Consider the following 20,812-nt stretch of genomic DNA (forward strand, 5'->3'; position numbering starts at 1 on the left):
TTACACCAAGCTGTTCTGTGTAAGGATACAAGGACCATCAGATTTGCATGACTCTAAGAGATTTCATCTTCATCTAGCCTTGCTAGATGATGCTGAAAATCGCTTTGAACTGTGGTAACGTTTGTACCTGACAAATTAATGATTATTGACTGATTATAGACTTTAAAATGTGTGTAGCGATGTGCAATCACCTATAATTGATAAATATAATCTTTAATTTTGTATGATTCATCTCATTCTACTAAGAATGGTAACTATGAGGCTTAACTTGATAAAATGCAATGATGTGAAAAACCAATATGATTTTGTAACCAGAGATTTTCATGTTTTGTTACCTACACGTATAACATCCATAAAACAATTTCATGTTTATTATGTAAGCATTTGTTTGGGTACACAGAGAAAGCTGATGACAACGAATATCATGTCTCTTACACCATTTGCAAGATATAAAGTTCATGATTAAATATGAACTATTTTTGCTTCATCTTCTGCTCCGCTGACTGCTCAGACTTTGCGCTGACTCTTCCCCATGTGAGATCCACGGAAGCTTGGGACTCGACGTCCTGAAAAGGAGTGAGAAGGCCTCGCTTCACAGCTAAACTCACTAATTCATACAGACAATAAACTTCGATCATACAGAGATCAAAACATTGACGGAATGAACTTTCGACCAAACTCCAAGTACCAAGCAACACAGAATGCAAGTACATCTCCAATATTATGCACAAAGTGCTGGTGTATTAATTAAATAATTGGGGTAATCCGATTGCAAATCGATGTAAACTCAAAGAAGGATAAAAGGTTCTTAAGGTATTGTCAACAATTAAGTTCATTTTCACTGTACTGATCACTCTTTTCCCCAACCTGTCTTATGTATATATGTGTTAGATTAGATTTATGTTTAGAATAGTAATAAAGTTTGTCTGTGTTCAAAGACTATGTGACAGTGCTATATTCTGATAAATAATCTCATCCTTGTTTCTAAAAGATTTAGCTTCAAAGCTGTACCAAAATACATGTGATATTATTTTCAATAAGCCATGAGAATAATATCACTCCAGTAGGTGAATTAATCATAATTCACTTATTAAAGCTAATTCCTTACAGTAGAAATTGTGAGCTGATACAACTAGACATTGTATTACAATTTTCAATGTTGGAGAACTTATTAAGACAAATAATCTAGTTATTTGTCATTTATCTAATTTATAATGGCTGTCGAACTGGACTAATTCCGTTATACATTTCATTACTATGACAGGGCGGAGGGCGGGGCGGGGCCGGGTCGTGATTATACACACCCAGTCCCTTATCAGGCTAATTAAGCCTCCGAGAGGGATAAAGGCTGATTGCGGACAGTGGTGCGAGAGAGAGAGATAGTTTTCGGACATGTCCGTCATGTGTGTGTTTGTCTTTTGTTTAAGTTAATCATTAAAATATTGTTTATATCGCCAGGCCAGTCCTCGCCTACTCCTTTCCAATGAACTGCTTTACAATTACCTAATAAGGTACAATAAGGACAGTTTAATTTAGTTCATAGCTCATATATTTCAAGACCCTAAATTCCCTTCTAAATTTAGCTTACCAAATATCCTTACATATAATGGTGGTAGAATGCGTGCAAATTACCCTACATAACTGATCCCGTCCACATCTCTAAATTATATATGTAATACCCTACACCGTGCAGCAGCAGAGATATACACTAGCTTGCAATGAGCAGTTGATATTACCTGATAAAAAGTAATGTCCCTATTTCCTAGTCTGTCTGGAACCATAATAATTCTGGTTATTCACTCGATATGTAATAGTAGCTGATTGATTAATGAAAATACATTGAATACATGAAGAAAAAAAGATATTAGTGTGGGCCAAGCATGTATTTGATAGCTACTCATCTACTGCTTGGCCTTTAAGCAGCATTAGCAATGCTACAGTATATCCATTATTCTGTATACAGAACATACACTGGCAGCTAAAAGTTTAGAATACTGTACAGATTTAGTTGTTTCGGAAGGAAATTAAACCCTACCAAATATGTTAATTTCTACAGAGAAATAGTAAATATTAACAATTTCAGTCAGGATTTAGGCCTCATCACAGTAATGAGACTGCACTTATCAGAGTTACAAATGACTTGCTTTCATCATCTGATCATGGCTGCATTTCACTTCTAGTGCTTCTAAAGCTTAGTTATGCATTTGACATGATAGATCATGACATTCTCTTGAATAGGCTAGATAATTATGTTGGCATTTGTGGAGTTGCATTAGCATGGTTTAGGTCCTATTTAGCAGACCGCTACCACTATGTCTATGTAAATGAGGAATTGTCAATTCAAATAAAAGTAAAGTATGGAGTACCACAGGGATTCGTTTTAGGGCCTCTGCTTTTCTCTTGTATATGCTTCCCCTGGGAGATATTATCATGAATCGTGGAATAAGTTTCCACTGTTATGCCGACAATATCCAACTTTATATTTCTTCAAAACCTGATGAGATTTCACAATTCTCAAAATTAGCAGAGTGTATCAATGAAATAAAAGATTGGATGGCCAGAAATTTCTTCTACTCAATTCCGACAAAACAGAGGTACTAATTATTGGACCAAAAAACTCTAAAAATAAGCCGCTAAAATATAATGTGACTCTCGATGGATGTAGTGTTACATCATCTTCAACAGCGAAGAACTTAGGTGTTATATTTGATACCAATCTGTCCTTTGAAATCAAATAACCAATGTTTGTATAACAGCATTCTTCCACCTGAGAAATATTGCTAAATTACGGCACACGCTCTCTGTTGCTGATGCTGAGAAAATCATTTTAATTTTCTTTAATCGAAGTGGGGTGACACTATCAAGAGTGCTAGAGAAGACTGCATTTATATTATTTGTTTTTTCATCAAGTTCTTCTGGGCTTTGGGGTTTATTTAGTGTATGAGATAGATCTGGAAGATTATTAGTGAAGCTATCTTTAGTGGTCGAAAGAACAGTTCTATAATTCACCAATGAAATCAGAATAAGGCCCAGGTGATCTATACACTGTAGCAAGGACAAAAGACAACAGAGATTTTTTTATCTACATCTGACAGTGTCACATTAAGCATTATTAGTTCAAAAGACTTACATTTATATCCTGTCCTTTGATTAACACCAAAAACACCTCCTCAACCCTTCAGACGAGGCTCATGTTTATAACAATAACCTGAGGGAGTAGATTCATTTAAACTGATATATTCATCCGGTTTAAGCCAGGTTTCAGTCAAACAGAGCACATACAATCTATGATCTGTAATAATTTCATTAACAATTAGTGCTTTGGTAGAAAGAGATCTAATGTTTAGAAGCCATATTTTTATATGATGTTTATCTTTAAGGTTCAAGTTTGACCTTAATAAAAAAAATTCTAAATGATTTAGTGAGGGTTTTGTGGTTGGTAGTTTGGGGAACAGACACAGTCTCTATATGATATCTAGGTGATACTACCTGTGTGACGTCTCAAGGCAGCTAGCAGATGTTCGGATTAACCAGTTTGTCTGCTTCCTGACCTGGGCCCCAATTTGTTAAATACTATCATTATTAAGACTATGAACCAAATTACTAGAGAGGAGAGCGGCACCTTCCCGGTCTCTCTTTAGCAGCTCAGGTCTACCCCAAAAATTCTTCCAACTGTCTATATATGCTATTTTATTCTTCAGACACCACTCAGACATCCAGCCATTCAGTGACACTAATATACAATAAACCTCGTCATCACGATGAGCAGGGAGGGGACCAGAGCATATTACAGTGTCTGACATCGTTTTTGCAAATTCACACACCTCTTTAACATTGATCTCTGACTGGCGAAGCCGGATATCGTTAGTGCCGACATGAATAACAATTAAACCTACATTTAGCATTGCAATTAACAATATTGGCTGGAGTCTCTATTTCCACGTTCCATACAATAGAATCACCAATAACAAGTTGCTCTTTCAACGCGATTCTCAGTGGGGGCTCTACAGCTGGAACAGAGTGTGTGTTTGTTGCTTGCTTTACTACCCGCATCCAAAACAGTATCTACAGGCTTCTCTTTCTCACTGACCTCTACTAGCATTTGGAAGCGTGTCTCTAACTCATTAACCTTCTCCCTCAACCTGACTAATTCCTTACATTTATCACATGTGAATACCTCACTGCTGATGGAGGAGGCTATTGTAAACATGTGAGATACAATGCAGGAAGAAATAACATGAGCGGATGCCATGACTTACCGCAAATTGTTTGTTGTTATTGGTTGTTCCTGAGCAGTTATGGTTTGAGATTGATGGGAATCCCTCACGCAATTGTTTGTTGTTGTTGGTTGTCCTTGACAAGCATTGCCTTGAGATCGATGCAATAATCTGCGTAACAAAGAGGAGAAAAATGAGTGCACAAATACACGCAGTTAAAACAGGGACTTCCGGTGCAGCGCTGAAGCAGATGGCTGCTTGAAATAAAGTCTCCAGACCGGTCGATTGTAATCTCCTGGAAAATACACTTGGGAAGTTAAAAACAAGCTGAAGTTTAACATGGAAGGGGAGAAGCAAAAAAAGGGTTCAAAATAAAGCAGGCTCCAAACGGGAAAAAACAACCGGATATATGGACGGCGGCGATGACGGTAATGGAAATAATGGCGAGGCCAGGAAAGCAAGCGAAGCAGTAGCTAGCTCTGGTATACATACCATTCAAGACGAAATACGAGCATTTAGAACGGACTTCAAAAATGATATGGGTGCATTTCGACTCTCACTTCGGGATGATATACGGAATGAGCTGAACGAGTTTAGAGAAGAAATTAATCTGACTTTTCAGGTGGACTGCAAACCACGAACAGCAGAGTGAGGGAAGCCGAACAACGCGTCACTGACATGGAAGAATGGAATGTAGCGGCAAGTGACGCACTCCTTGAAGTGTTGGAGAATCAAGATCCTCTGCAAACAAAGTTAACCGACATAGAAGCTCGCTCTAGACGGAACAACCTCGGTATTTACGGAGTCCCGGAGTGATCCGAGGGAAGCAACCTACTAGAGTTTGTGACGAGGCTTATAAAGTCAGAGCTTGGCCTGTCCACAGAAACGGAGATTGGAATACAGTGCTGCCACAGAGCACTCGCACCAAAGCCTCCTCGCGACGCACCACCCAGATTGCTGGTTCTGTGCTTCCAAGAGTTTAGAGTGAAAGAACAAGTACTGCACACAGCATGGAAAAAGAAAGAAGTTCGATTCGAAGGAAAGAGGATCTATTTCGACTCAGACTACCCGCCAGAGATATTGAAAAAGAGGAAGGAATATGTGGGGATTTTAAAGGAGCTCAAATCCAAGGGACTTCGATATCAAACACCATACCCAGCAAAGCTGAGAGTGTTCTTTGAAAATGGTACCCAAATCTATGAGAATGCAGCAGAGGCAGTTAAAGACTTGAAGAAGAAAGGATTCTCTTATGATAACTTCAAGGAGCCTGAACCAAAACAGCGGAGACTTGCAACGTGGGAAAGAGCAGGTGCAAATCGATGCCGCCAAGCCGCCGAAGATCAAGAACGGATACGTGAGAAGTTACAAAGTTTTCACCGTGTCACTCCGGGATTAACTGATGATAATATTGATGTGTGATATTTGCATAAAATCAACGGGAATTGATTGTTTGATTAGGATGGCTGCAGAAGGAGCCATAAACTCTAAGACATCACATCCCGATGAGCGATATTGTGCAGTAGCCTATATTAAGTTAGTTCCTAAAGCTCTTTTAGACCACCTAATCCCGAGAAACTTTTACGAGACTTAAATAAAAGGGTTAATATTCCGTTAATGTATCTCCTTTCTAGTTTACTATAGGTTAAATATTATTATTCCTCCCTTTTTCCCTTTTTTTTGTGAGCCTGCTTGAGTTGAATCTTTAAACCGGTTAAGTGGGAACAGCTTAGAAATTGCCGGTGCATCGACTATCCTAAGAGTATCTTCTTTTGCACTGATGAGAGGCCCTTGATGGACACAAGGATTTCCTCTCAAATTGAGGATCTACTTTAAACCTCGGACTTGGAAGTCTTTTATTTTTATTTTTCATTTTATTTTACTGTTCTCTTTGTTATGATTGTTCGTACATTGTTCGCTCTGTTTATTAGGTTGTCATGGGAAATGTTATGCAAAGTAATGCAAATTTAAACAAGTAAATGCATGGTCAGGAATATAAAATAATTACACTTAATGTCAATGGGCTACATAATCCGATAAAAAGGAGTAGAATTATTCCAAAAATGAAACGAGAAAGAATACAGGTAATTTATTGGCAAGAGACCCATTTATCTCCACCAGAACATGAGAAACTAAAGAAACTGGGTTTTCAAAATACTTATTACTCATCCCACAAATCAGGACGGAGGAGGGGAGTGGCTATCTTGATTTCTAATGCAGTGAATTTTGAATTTAAATCTGAAATTATAGATAAAGAGGGAAGATATATTTTAGTCAAAGGCAAATTAGATAATAAAGAAGTAACGTTACTTAATCTATATGCTCCACCAGGAGACACTAAATCCCTTTTTAAGAAAATATTTGATTTAATAGCTACAGAATCCTATGGAACCCTTATATTTGGTGGGGATTTAAATGTGCAACTTCAGCCTGGACTGGATACAACTAATCCTTCCAAAAAGAAAAACTCAAATACTAAAATGGTTCAAAGAATGATTAAAGAACTGGGTCTGATGGATATATGGAGATAATTACACCCAAGGGAGAAACAATTTACATTTTATTCTGCAAGCCATTCTATGTACTCAAGAATTGATAATCTATTTATGTATAACTCAGATAGACATAAAATTAGAAATTGTAATATTGGTACTAGTGATATATCAGATATACCTTAATCTACATTTAGATAATCAACAGAAAGATACACTTTGGAGACTTAATACAAGTATATTGAATGATACAGCGATACAGAAGCAGATTGAGTATGAATTTGAAATGTATCTCCAATGCAATGATAATGGGGAAGTATCTCCAAGTACCCTGTGGGATGCCGCAAAGGCTGTAATTCGAGGCAGAATTATTGCTCTAACTGCTTTTCGTAAAAAAGAGAAACAAAAAAGATTATTAGCTTTACAGGAGGAAATGAAAAACTTGGAGATCAAACACAGCAAACAGAAAGATCCACAGATACTGATTCGGTTAAGAAAAGTTAAACAAGACCTAAATGGGATTTGTGATGAGGAAATAGAGAGACAGATCAAATTTGCTAAACAAAGGTATTATGAAACAGGCCCTAAAGCAATGAAACTTCTATCCTGGAGGATAAAGAAACAACAGGCAAAAAATACAATTTATAAAATTAGAAACACTAAAACCCAAAAGGTATGTAACAGATTAAAAGATATTCAAAAGTCTTTTGAATTATACTACAAGGATCTATATACTCAACCAAATAGGGCCGGTACTCCAACTATAAAAAGATTTTTGGATTCTTTAGATCTTCCATCAATAGGGGAACAACAGTATAATATACTGAAATAACAATATAAGAATTAAATTGTGCCATATCAAAGTTGAAAGCAAACAAGGCACCAGGCACAGATGGTTATCCGTCTGAATGGTACAAAATATTTAGATCCCAAGTAACACCTATATTGATTAACTGCTTTAATCATATATTAAGAATAGGTGAAACCCCTCGGTCATGGAGAGAAGTGGTAATTTCAGTTATTCCAAAGGAAGGGAAAGATAAGAATTAATGCAGTTCGTATAGACCGATATCAGTCCTAAATGTGGACTATAAATGATTTGCTTCAATCTTATCTAAGAGATTAGAGGTTATCATCCCTGAGTTAGTGGATCTTGATCAATCTGGCTTTATACAAAACAGGCAAACCCAGGATAATATAAGGAGAGCATTGCAAGTAATGAGTCATGTTGTAACAGCAAATATAAGTGCAATGTTGATGAGTCTAGATGCTGAGAAAGCATTCGACTCTGTTGGATGGGATTACTTGTATCAAGTATTGGCAAGATTCGGGTTTAATGATAATTTTATTCAATGCATTAAAGCATTATACACCTCACCAGTAGCTAGGATAAAAATTAATGGTCACTTGTCTGAAACAATCCATTTGGAAAGAGGAACACGTCAGGGCTGCCCCTTAAGTCCAGCTCTGTTTGCCCTGATCATTGAGCCTTTGGCCCAAGCAATAAGGGAGGATACAGAGATAAAGGGGATCTTGATTAGAGGAGATGAACATAATATCTGTATGTATGCAGATGATGTCCTATTGTTTCTGACTAATATAAAGTCGAGTATTCCTAAATTGATGACCCTTTTAAAAACATATAATTTATATTCTGGGTATAAAATAAATATACAAAAAACTCAAACCCCTATTTATAATTTTAGACCCAATCTGCATATAAGAAGACAATATGATTTCAATTGGAAATCTCGGTCAATAAAATATTTGGGGATACTCTAACAAAAGATATATCGAAACTCTTTGAAAGTAATTATGGTCCTATTAATAAGGAGGTAAAATCTGATATTTCTAAATGGACCCTGCTCCCATTAGATATGAGTAATCAAATAGAAATAATTCAAATGGACATGCTACCACGGATACTTTATCTTTTCCAATCACTGCCTCTGGAAGTATTGCAAAAACAATTTAATGAATGGGATGGTATGATTTCAAGGTTTGTCTGGAATGGTAGAAAACCTAGAATAAAGTTTAAAACTTTGCAGTTGACAAAAGAAAAGGGAGGGAGAGCTCTATCATGTCTTCAGGACTATTATTATGCTGCTCAATTGAAACCCCTAGTAAATTGGTGTATACCAAGCTATGAATAAAGATGGAAAACCCTAGAAGTTTCACAGATAGATACACCTATACAGTCGATACTTGGAAATAAAAATCTAGCTGAAAGGAGCTATAACAGATTGAGTACTTGGACTGTATTTTCATTGAGGGTATGGTTCAGAGTATTGAAGAAATTGCAATTAGAGGATCAAACTGGAGTTTTAAGTTGGATAGCATTTGACCCAGGTTTTGAGCCGGCTAGGGTAGACGAGAGATTTGAACAATGGGTTTGGAGAGGTATCACATCTTACTGTTCATTCATCTCTAATGGGAAGTTACAGAGTTATCAGGCACTTTCAAATACATTTGGACTAGAAAAGCAGGATTTTTATAGATATTTGCAGGTCAGAGATATTTTAACAAAAAAATGTAAAGTACATTGATGGAAAATCATAATTTAATTACAATACTCTCAAATGTGTACACATTAAGAGATAACAAAAAGCTGGTTTCTAGATTGTATGGAAGTATACAAGCATCCAAGAACCATTCATCAATATATATTAAACAAAAATTGGAGAAAGAGTCTGACTCACAAATAACAGATGAAGACTGGACAGATATATGTGTGATACAGGCAAATACCACAAACTTAAGATCCTGGAGGGAATTTGGATGGAAGAATTTAGTAAGATTTTTTATAACTCCCAAATTAACAGTACTTCATACAGGCTCACAGAGCCGTGGCTTTTGCTGGAGGCAATGTGAAACCCTGACGGCTAATCATTATCATATTTTCTGGGCATCCCCAAAAATAAAATTATTTTGGCAAGAAGTAGTGGCAGAGATTGGGGAAATTATGGGAGTAGAGCTTGATTTTTTGTTCACTACTATATATTTAGGTAAAATACCAGGAAATGTTTTAGACAAGGATAAATATTTATTAAAAATATTGTTAGCAAGCAGTAGGAAAGCAATAACCCGTAAATGGTTGCAGGTGGACCCTCCAACTAAGGATCAATGGTTAGGGATCATAAATGAAATATACAGTATGGAGAGGCTTACATTTATATTAAGGCTCAAATTTGACAAATGTAACAAGTTTTGGGATAAATGGATTATGTATGTAAACCATTGAGGAAAGTGTGATATTGTATATCAAGATGTTGGAATTATTTTGTGACACTGTCTGATACTGTAGCATCCATGATAACTTTGTGTTCTTTGTTCCAATAAAAAAAAAAGTTTAAAAAACAGAAAATGTGAGGGAAAGATGACAAAGGATAAAACGATAAACGCATGAGAATAAGGATAAGCAATGCTAAGCAGCCTAAGCAGGCTACAAACACTCGTGCAGCATGACATCAGCAACAGGATGTCATATTAACAAGGACAATTGCATCTACAGAATGTGATGGACTTCAAAGTCATTAGTCATTAATCTTAGTTTGTACAAAATCTTTGTTTAAACACTGTCCCTTAACACTTACTTAGTTTAATAATTTTAAACCATGACTTTAACTATACATAAGTAATATTTACATTATATTCATGATGTTAGCCAGAGGGGAACTGGCCCCCACATTGAGTCTGGTTTGTCCCATGGTTATTTTTCCCCCATTAACCAACATTTTATGGAGTTTTGTTGCCTTCAGCTTGCTCACTGGGGTTATAAATACAATTATTATTTAATTACTTATTTTTAAACACGATTAACAATCGTATTTTATCAAACTACACAATGATGACTCAAAGACATTATAGACAGTTTTATCTTCTGTTAATGCCTGATCTTCTGTAAAGCTGCTTTGAAACGATGAGTGTTGTGAAAGGCGCTATACAAATAAAAATGACTTGACTATTGGAGGAAGGCATTATATGAGATGAGTGACAATGCATAATAAATTGCAGATAGGTCCTGCTATGAAATTACAGCAAATTAAATCAAAATAGAGCAAAAGCTGAGATGAGCAAAGTTGCATATTATGAGATTTAGCTATGGTCGCAGCAATAGATCCTTTCGCATAACATTGTATTTTTTTTTATTTATTTTTATTTATTTTTTTATTTAGTTTGACAGGGACATTGTACATTAATAAAACATTCCTGTAAATGTACCAGAATTAGCCAAAGGCTATTTTTCATCCGTAGTCCCTGGACAAGATGTTACAAGTCAACCTAAAGGAAAAATTAATTAAGAATACATAATAGAAATTTTAATAATTACACAGTACCATAAAAAGCTTTTTAAACAGTTTTGATCAATTAAAAACAATCAAGCAAAATATAAACAATAATAGGATGACTAGCAGATATGAGATTCTAATGTTGACAAATCTGAGTACTGATTAACCAATTTTTCAATTGAACCCTAAATAAAGCATATGTGTCTAGATCTCTTATAGTTGTCGGAATACTATTCCATTCTTGTGCAGCTTTGACAGAGAAAGCAGACTGACTAAATTTACTTTGTCTAAGCGGTATGATACAGTCTTGTCTTAATGCACCTCTTGTAACGCGATAATCAGTTGTTCTAATACGAACTAACTGACCAAGAGGGGGAGAAGACAAATCATGAATAATTTTATACATCAGGCATATATTAGCATACTTAATCATGTTTTCCCAACTTAAGAGTTTATATTTTTCCAGTATTGGACAATGATGAGAATATACCGAATTCTTATCAAAGACCTTAAGTGTACGTTTGTATAAGGACTCTAATGGTTTTAGAGTCACTGAACTCGCCTGAGACCAGGTGGTTAAACAGAAAGTCATGTGAGAAATAACCATAGAATTCATAAACATCTTAGCTGCTTCTAATGACGTTATCTCTAGTAAGCCTAAAATTATAGAGATTAAACTTAACCCACTTACAAACCTTTTTTACGTGAGCTTTAAATGTAAGTTTAGAGTCAATCAGTATTCCCAGATATTTATATTGTGGCACTACCTGCAGCCTCATCCCTGACACGTAAACATCAGGCTCGCTATTAATACTGTTAGACTTAGATAAAAACATACATACTGTTGTATCGATGTACGGTGGTTTATTCTGCTCCCTGCTGTTTTCTTATAGCTGTCTAACAGAGAAAACCATGTATATGGTGGACCTTCCAGCTCTGAACCCACACTGGGACTCAGGGTAGACTCTTTCTGCAAAACTGTTGGGCCTCCTCAGGACAACATGTGCAAACAGCTTCCCCACAGTGCTGAGAAGGGAAGGGTAGTTGTTACAGTCACTTTTGTAACCTTTATTTTTAGATTGTAACTTTTTATAGATAGTAACCTTGTTAGCATCCTTCATATCTTGTGGTACGCTACCCTCTTTCCAGCATTGGCAAAGTATCCCATGCAACTCTCTAAGGTATCATTTGAGCATTTCTGAGAATTTCTATAATATTATAAAAATATTATAATATTGTTAAAGAAAAGGATGAAAAATATAGAGTTATGTAAATGTTGTAAATTGAACTGGAGTGGTTAAATTAGTAAGACAGCTGGTAGTCTATGCGAGCGATCTGGGTTCAATGCAGACTTTTGTCAATTTCATTCTTCTAAGAGCAAAGGCAGACAGTGGCTGCACTCCATCTGAGAGTCATTTAGTTTAAATCTGCTGCCAGCAATGTATTGAAGTTCTGTCGCAGTACTTATACTACATATACTGAAACTGTATTACACTGCTGTCTACTGTGGAAATCGCATCTGCCACAATTTACATCAGGCTGCAAGTAGCATTTGCTACTATTTACAGTTAGTGTAAATAGCATCTACCATATCTTAATTTGGTCATTTTATTATTTTGTATTTGTTTATAGTCATATAATTGAATTGAATTTTTAATTTGTGCATCTAATTGGTGTGTTTTGTTAGTTTAAAAATGATATTCTTTAAATTGTGCACTTATGAAGCAGTTATGCATGTGCTACTACATTGCAGCTTATCATTTACATTTTAATTTGATAAATAAATACTTTTAAAATACTTGTTTATTTGAACTTTAAGCTTGTTTAGTTGTTGATATTGGTTTTTTTTTGGTTAGCTGTATTTTGAAAAATCTGCTTAAGGCCCACAAAATTTAGGGTCAGCCCTGAGTGTTACCATTATTTGTTGTAACTTTTTGTGTGTAAATATAACTAAAATTTTCATGAAAATATTTATTCCTGACATATAAAATATGTAAAATGTTATATCAAATAAATTATGTACCATAACATTTTATATTTTTGGTGAAAATATTGGCAAGGAAATAAAAAATTTAAACGAGACCAGTTGAAATCCTTTTTGTTGAGGCATAACATTCTGAGTTAAAATAACATTTGAAAAGCATTAAATTTCTTGTTTGTTCTGTATTTACCCTTTGCCTAGACATGGAGACACTTTACATGCATTAAATGTAATCCAGCACGGCCATTTTACTGCCAAAATGATGCACATTCAGCAGTGATAATCCTCCTTTTCACCCCATTATTCACCAGTCAGAGCTTTCAATGGCTCCAGATCTCATGGACTCAAAGACCTACTAGGGTGGCATGGTGGGCAGAGTGGTCATAGAGTTGGAAAGTGGTCATATAGTGGGTTTACCTCTGCACAGCCAATTTGCAGCTAGTCCCTTTTTCTTGCCCTGGGGAATTCTCCACAAGTGACCAAAGGTGTGAAATTGTAATCCTCTTTCTTGCCTTTGCTTTCACCCACCATCACACTCAAGCAAACATGCACACACACGCATGCGCCAAACTGCATTAATCAAAAAGTCTTTGATTTTTGAGACTGTCTGTGAGTGGTCCATGCTCATGATAATAGTGTATTTGTTCCCAGAGTCACAAAGGTTGAGCAAGCCAAGTTTTAATTTACCACTAATTGACTTCAAAGTGAAAGTACAGCTTGTACCACCATTAAAAAACAAAAATAATATGGCACTCTCTTCCACTTGCTGATAAAATCCCTTTCTCATATCATGTTCCAAACCCCAATGTTTTCTGTTTAACCTTTGTGCGACCTTCTGTAAATTGTTGTCTTTCATTTTTCCGATCACTTTGGCTGTGTTAATGCCAACGGCATAATTTTTGCCAAAGATGTGTATTTTGGGGGGAATTTTGATATTTCAACTTCAGTTCCTATAATACATCTATAATACACTGTTCACAAAATAGTTACACTCAGGACCTTCAGGACAAAAATGTCCCCATTGAAACCCATTAAAACTGCAATATTTGATCACAGTGCCATTAAAGCATAAAATTATGAAATCTATGATATTATGCTTCCATTCCGCAGCCCTGGCTTCAAAATATGTATTTTTGTTATATTTCCCACCAGATGGTGCCATTTTTTCTCATGTTTAGCCTGTGGAGCAAATACATGCTTTTTTTCCTATTTTCTGTTTACTATATTATTGAGTACTGCAGGCCAATTGAATAAATGATGCAGCTAAAATTGTGTGGGTGTGTCGGTATGGATGTCAGTGTGTGTGTGTGTGTGTGTGTGTGTGTGTGTGTGTGTGTGTGTGTGGGTGCGCGCGTGCGTGCGTGCATGTTATAATCCTGAAAATGAATGAATAGTTGGTAGTTATAAGGACTGATGTTGGTTAAAAATATTAACTCATTGAAAGTGGAAAATAATATTAATATATAATATTTTTGATATTTTTGTCCTCGAAGGACCTCTGAGTAACTTTTTTTATAGACGCATAAGGGTTAAGAAACATGGCATCAATAGTATCAGGTGAATAAATCCAATAATAACCAACTGCAGAACCACAGAACCATACGTCATAGCAGTGTGAGGACGACAGCCAGCCTAACCGTCTGATGCCAGAAGTGGGCGGGTAGCAGTCTAATGCCGGAAGTGGGCGGGGTAGCAGTCTGATGCCGGAAGTGGATGGAGTTCATGTTTAACTATGGCGGAGCATACGGTAGAACAAGGAAAAGAAGAAGAGAAGAAGGTAAAAAGAAGTTATATCTTTGATGGATGCAATATCCTTAACGTTATACGCTTATGCAAAACGGCTCTAAGTATTTTGTAAGTTAATATTCAACAATACTATTGATCTGTCATTGACACCATTATATGAGAACTGAACTGGACGATAACATCACTGTTGTCTCCAGAATGGCTATATAAATTAATTAACAGAATTAATAACTTTTTTACAACAGAAATTAATCAACACTGAACTTACTTAAGATGGATTATGACACTATTTTGTTCTAGATCTACAGAGACAAACTTTGTTGCATAATTTTCCTATTATCCCTGTAAAGCTGCTTTGAAACAATCTGTATTGTAAAAAGTGCTATATAATAAATGTGACTAAGTGAGAATTGTGACGAAGGCACTTGATCACGTATTGTTATTTTACAGTTGGATTGTATCACTTTGTTAGGTTACATATTCATGGTTTGTGATTTAATTTGTTGTTGGCGTTGTATTTTACGGCATTTGTAAAATTTTCTGACCATGAGAATTGCATTAATTGTATTTTATTTCACCTATAGAACCACATAACGATTCAGAGAGGTTCAGCGCTTCCACCTTTGGAGCAATGCACAACATGCTGCAGAAATTTTCACTGCCCTTTTTGTGATAGCAGTATCTTTAAACCGACATGATGGGACAAATTGAATTATTACATTAAAATCCACTTTAAAAAGGCTGTTGTTCATGGAGGTATGAACATCTGGAGTTATTTTTTAATATACAGTGGCAATAGATATTATTTTACATTTATGCATTTGGCAGATGCTTTAATCCAAAGCGATTTACATTGCATTTCAATGTACACATATTTAATAGTAGTCCCTTTGGAATTAGATGGTTTTCTGCATGATTTAGCCATAAAATATGTATTTATCTTCATTAACATCTAAAGGTTACACAAACAATGCACACTGAAACTTAAGCTAACAAAACACAAACAATTATATATTTGTGTATTTTGTTATAATGATATTTCATATCTATGAATGCATCCCATTAAACATTTAAACACACAACAGGGATAACTAAATAACATAATCTATTAAATTGATCTATTAACACTTTTCCCCCCCCTTATGCAAGTCTGATTTCCCTCTTATTCGAAAATGGTGGTGCCTTATTCTGATGGAGAACTTTGCCATTGAAAGGTAACTCTCTCGCTCTCTCAAGTTTTTCTCTGTCTATAAATTAACTTAAAAATGTATTTGTCACAGGAAACATGCTGCCGTTGATGTGCAGGTGCCACCTAAAGCACAAGAAACTGAAATCGGCAACAAGGTATGTTTTTATCGTCTCAAACGGGCACATGAAAGAGCATAATTTCAAAACAATAATTTACATGCATCCTGATTAAAACACAATGTATTGTTGAGGACACTTCCAATCTCGCCAGGGACAACAGATGGAAATTAGCTAGCAGCTAAATGTGGTGCAAACCATCTTTTCTCTTGTGAGAATAATTTCTTTTAAATGAATTAAATATTTCATTCCTTTTTTGTACTCTTCTCTCATGAAGGAACCACAGATAGTCAAAGACCTCAGGACCGCAGTTGCATGGCTCCGGGAAAACTGCCACTCGTTCAGAGGTTTTGTGGAAGAGCCGTGGTATCTTAACCTAAATAAGGAAGACCAGGAAAAGGCCCTTCTTAAACTTGATCAGGCAGAAAAGAAAGATGATCTGGAACTGGCCAAAGAGCCTTTCATGTTTCAGTTCCAGTTTAAGGAAGACATGGAACTTTTTCTTAGCAAGTGTCAAGATGAAAGGCGCCTCAGGATTAACTGCATTTGTATGGAGTTTTGATTTATTTTAATTATTTTTCTCTTGAGAATTATTGTTAAATGTGTGCCTGCATAACTTTTATAAGATTTATATTCTTTGGTTTGATTTAGTTTTATATAATTTATTTATTATTTAGTTCAATTTTGTATTTTTATTGAATTACTATTATTTATTTGGAGCAGGTACAGCTAGTGTGTGATTCTTTTCATATTTCAAAAGATGATTTGAGGAAAAAACTAATTTTATTTAAATTAATCATTTTTGTTTTTTCAGTCCATCATATAATTGTTGTGTTCTATGAAAAAAATTCTTGGTTGAGTATTAAAAATGATTTTCAATTAAATAAAATGTTCAAACGCTCAAGCTTTTTTTTCATGGTATTTTTTTGTTTAAGCTTTGTTAAATTTATATTGTTAATCATTTGACTCAACAAAACAAATGGATAAAGTATAATTTTAACTTTTAAAACACTATTAACATTTGTTAATAGTAGTATATTGTCTTTTGTTGGACAAAACATAATTCTTATCTTTTATACTATTTGAGAATTGAGATATATATATATATATATCTTTTCAATTAAATCGTTTAAAAAAAAGTATTTATAATAACGTTGTTTTAAACTTTAAAACGTTCCAAATCGCGGAAGTAGCACAATGCCTTGCCACGCCCACTTCCGGCATCAGACGGTTAGGCTGGCGCTGTCGTCCTCACACTGCTATGACGTATGGTTCTGCGGTTCTGCAGTTAGATCTATCTCAATAAATATAGTTATGCCCCATTAACCGACCATAAACTTATCTCTTTAACTCTTACAGGCTCAGAAAGGATTTCTAGCCTTAGAGGGAACTGGAAATTTAATAATAATCTTCTTAAAGATGATAACTTTAATGCTTGTATTAAAAATATTGCCAAAGATAGTTTTGAAGGATTAAACGAAGGATTTAAAAATAAATGGGAGTTTTTTAAATATAATGTCACAAAGATTGCAGTTAAACGCAGTAAAGAATTTAAAAAAATAAACAAAAAAAAGGAAATAGAATTACTTGAAAATTTAGGTATACTGGAACAGAAAAAAATTCTAACTAAAGACGATGAAGTTGAATTAGCTAAAATTCAATCTCAACTAGATCTGATCTACCTTGATCTAGCTAAAGGTGCCTTTATTCGTTCAAGGGCAAAATGGCTAGAAGAGGGTGAAAAAAATACCAGCTATTTTTTCACTCTAGAGAAAAGAAATCTTAAAAGAAATACTTTATCAGCTCTTAATATTAATGGAAGCTCTTGTACAGACCCTAAACAAATATCTGATTCAGTCTTTTCTTTTATAGTAATTTATATAACTCTAAATTTGATCTGCTTAATTGTAAAAAATTCATTAAAATAATTCATCAGAACATTCCTACTATTGATAAAGAACTTCATGATTTATGTGATTCAAACATAACTCGTCTTGAGGTTAAAGATGCCCTTTTTAAAATGAAAAAAAGGAAAGCACCTGGTATAGATGGGCTGACAGTAGAATTTTATTTACATTTTTGGGAACAAATTGAAAACCCTCTTTATAATATGTTAATTGAATGTATTAATAGTGGCGAAATATCTGCTACCATGAAACAGGGAGTTATTTCGTTAATTGCCAAACCTGATAAAGACCCACATCTTTTAGTAAATTGGAGACCGATCTCCCTTCTTACAGTTGATTATAAATTAATTACTTTGGTATTTGCTAACAGATTACAGAAAGGGTTAAATAAAATAATCAGTGAATATCAAACAGGCTTTCTAAAAGGTCGTCATATAACTAATAATATTAGACTAGTGCTTGACCTTTTGGACTATGCTGATAGTGTAGAAGATGGTGCTATCATTCTTTTTTTTGGATTTTTTTAAGGCATTCGACACCGTTGAACAGAAATTTTTGTTTAAAACTATAGAACTTTTTGGCTTTGGGAACAATTTTCTAAATATTGTTAAGATGTTCTACACTGATATCAATAGCTCTGTGATTCTTAATACCTCCACTACTAAAATATTCAATATTAATCGCGGAGTGCGTCAAGGTTGCCCAATCTCCCCTTTCTTATTTTTATTAGTAGTTGAATTATTATCAGTCGGTATTGTCAATAATGATGAAATCCAATGTCTTAAAATTTTTGATAAGGTACTTAAGATATCCCAATTGGCAGATGACTCTACTTTGTTTTTAAAGAACGTGTCCTTTATTCCTCATGCTATTTCCTTCATCAGTCTTTTTTCAAGGGCTTCTGGTTTAACGTTAAATTTATCTAAATGTGAAATCCTCCCTTTACACAATTTAAATGATAAACATATAATGAACATTCCAGTAAAATCCTCTGTCAAATACTTAGGAATTTTTGTTACAAAAAATTTTCATGAAAGGCAAAACCAAAATTTTTCTTCCAATTAAAGAAGACAAAAGTAGTGTTATATTGCTGGTTGCAACGTGATCTTTCCATTTACGGTCGAGTCTTATTTTCCAAAGCGGAAGGCTTATCTCGATTTATTTATCCCGCTCTATCACTGCATGTTAAAGATTCTAACTGCAAAAATATTAATAATTTATTCTTCTCTTTTGTTTGGAAAAATAAATTCCAAGGACTTAAAAAAAGGGTTCTCACTAATAAGAAGGCTGAAGGAGGCCTGGGGATGCTTTATTCTGAGGATGTAAATAAGACCTTTAAGGTTAACTGGCTTAAGAGATGTTTGATCACCCCTAATTCTCTTTGGAACCATATTCCTCATAGTCTCTTTAATCAAATTGGTGGCTTGAAATTTCTGTTAACATGTGATTATAAAATTTCTAAAATCCCCCTTAAATTATCCAAATTTCATCAGCAAGCTCTTCTCGCTTGGAAAATTTGTTACTGTCACAATTTCTCTCCTCACACCTCTTTAATTTGGAATAATGGGAATATAACTGTTTCCAATAAATCCTTGTTTTTAACAAATTGGTTCAACAGAGACATTAATCATCTTATAAAAATGTTTGACAACTCTGGGAATCTTATAACTTACGAACAATTCATGTCAACTTACAATTTTCCCATACAGTTTAGGGAATTTAACTCAGTTGTTAAAGCTATTCCTGTAACACTTCGTCAACTTGTCAAATGTCATATTTGTTACAACTCTTTATCTGTGACAAACCCAAATTTAATTTTAGAAGGTGTTGGGTTACTTGAGAAAAAATTTAATAACAAACATATTTGTAATATCTTCCAAAAACAAAACAAAATATCTCCTAGAGGGAAATTTTTCTGGAACTCTAAGATTGAAAATATTGAATGGAGAAGAGCTTGGTTAATTCCCTTCAAATACTGTATTAATAACAAAATAAAAGAAATACACTACAAAATTCTACATACCATTTATCCTTCTAAATCTTTAATATACAGATTTTCTGATATTGATGATATGTGCTGTTTTTGTAATAATGAGAAGGAGATTCTGACTCACTTATTCTTTGACTGTAAAGTCGTGAACCAGTTTTGGACTGATTTGGCAGATTTTATATTTAATCTGATGAATATTAATTATCTTTTTACTTTAAAGGATGTTACCTTGTATTATGAAAATAAAAGACATAAGGATCTGGAATTTATTGTTAAACTTTTTATTTTATTAGCAAAATTTCACATACATAAACAAAAAATTCTTAATTCATGACTATGTTAAATTTGTTTTGTTCTGACTTTGATTTTTACATTTCTTCAATAAGAATGTTAAAAAACTAAAAATCTGTGAATTATTTAAAATGCTATGATACACTCTTCAATACCCCTGATGTCTTGTAATATCCTTATTTGTTAAAATTGAATGTGAGCTATGCTTTTTTTATTTATTTTTTATATATATATATATATATATATATATATATATATATATATATATATATATTATCTTGATTGTTTATATTTTGTTATTATTTGTATGTTACCTTTTATGCAATAAAAAAAAAAAAAAAAAAACCTATCTCAATAAATCAGCACCTAACAGTATTACATGTACAGCGACCTCGTGCGGTCACCAGGGGAAGTTGTCAAATCAATGTGCCCATAACTTTATTACACGTATGTTTTGTTTTGTTGTTTGTTTTTTCTTCTGTTTACTATCTTTTCATAACGTGGATGCGCTTCTATAATTGTCTGATGAATTATGTGTCCATATAATTTGTATGTGCACTGTTGCCCCGGTTTGGTCTCTTTGGCAACGAAGTCAAC

The 20,812-nt window shown here is 34.4% G+C and overlaps 1 long non-coding RNA gene across 1 annotated transcript; it reads right to left on the reverse strand.

The window, feature by feature from the left end:
• Positions 1 to 403: 403 nt before the first annotated feature.
• On the reverse strand, positions 404 to 12,010 carry LOC127657586 (uncharacterized). Its single transcript, XR_007972309.1, has 3 exons — positions 11,838 to 12,010; positions 4,260 to 4,388; positions 404 to 566 (listed from the first exon to the last, which is right to left on the reverse strand). It is a non-coding gene; the product is annotated as an uncharacterized LOC127657586 (long non-coding RNA).
• Positions 12,011 to 20,812: the final 8,802 nt, after the last annotated feature.

This window comes from Xyrauchen texanus, chromosome 17 (genome assembly GCF_025860055.1).
Source record: "Xyrauchen texanus isolate HMW12.3.18 chromosome 17, RBS_HiC_50CHRs, whole genome shotgun sequence".
Classification (NCBI taxonomy): domain Eukaryota; kingdom Metazoa; phylum Chordata; class Actinopteri; order Cypriniformes; family Catostomidae; genus Xyrauchen; species Xyrauchen texanus.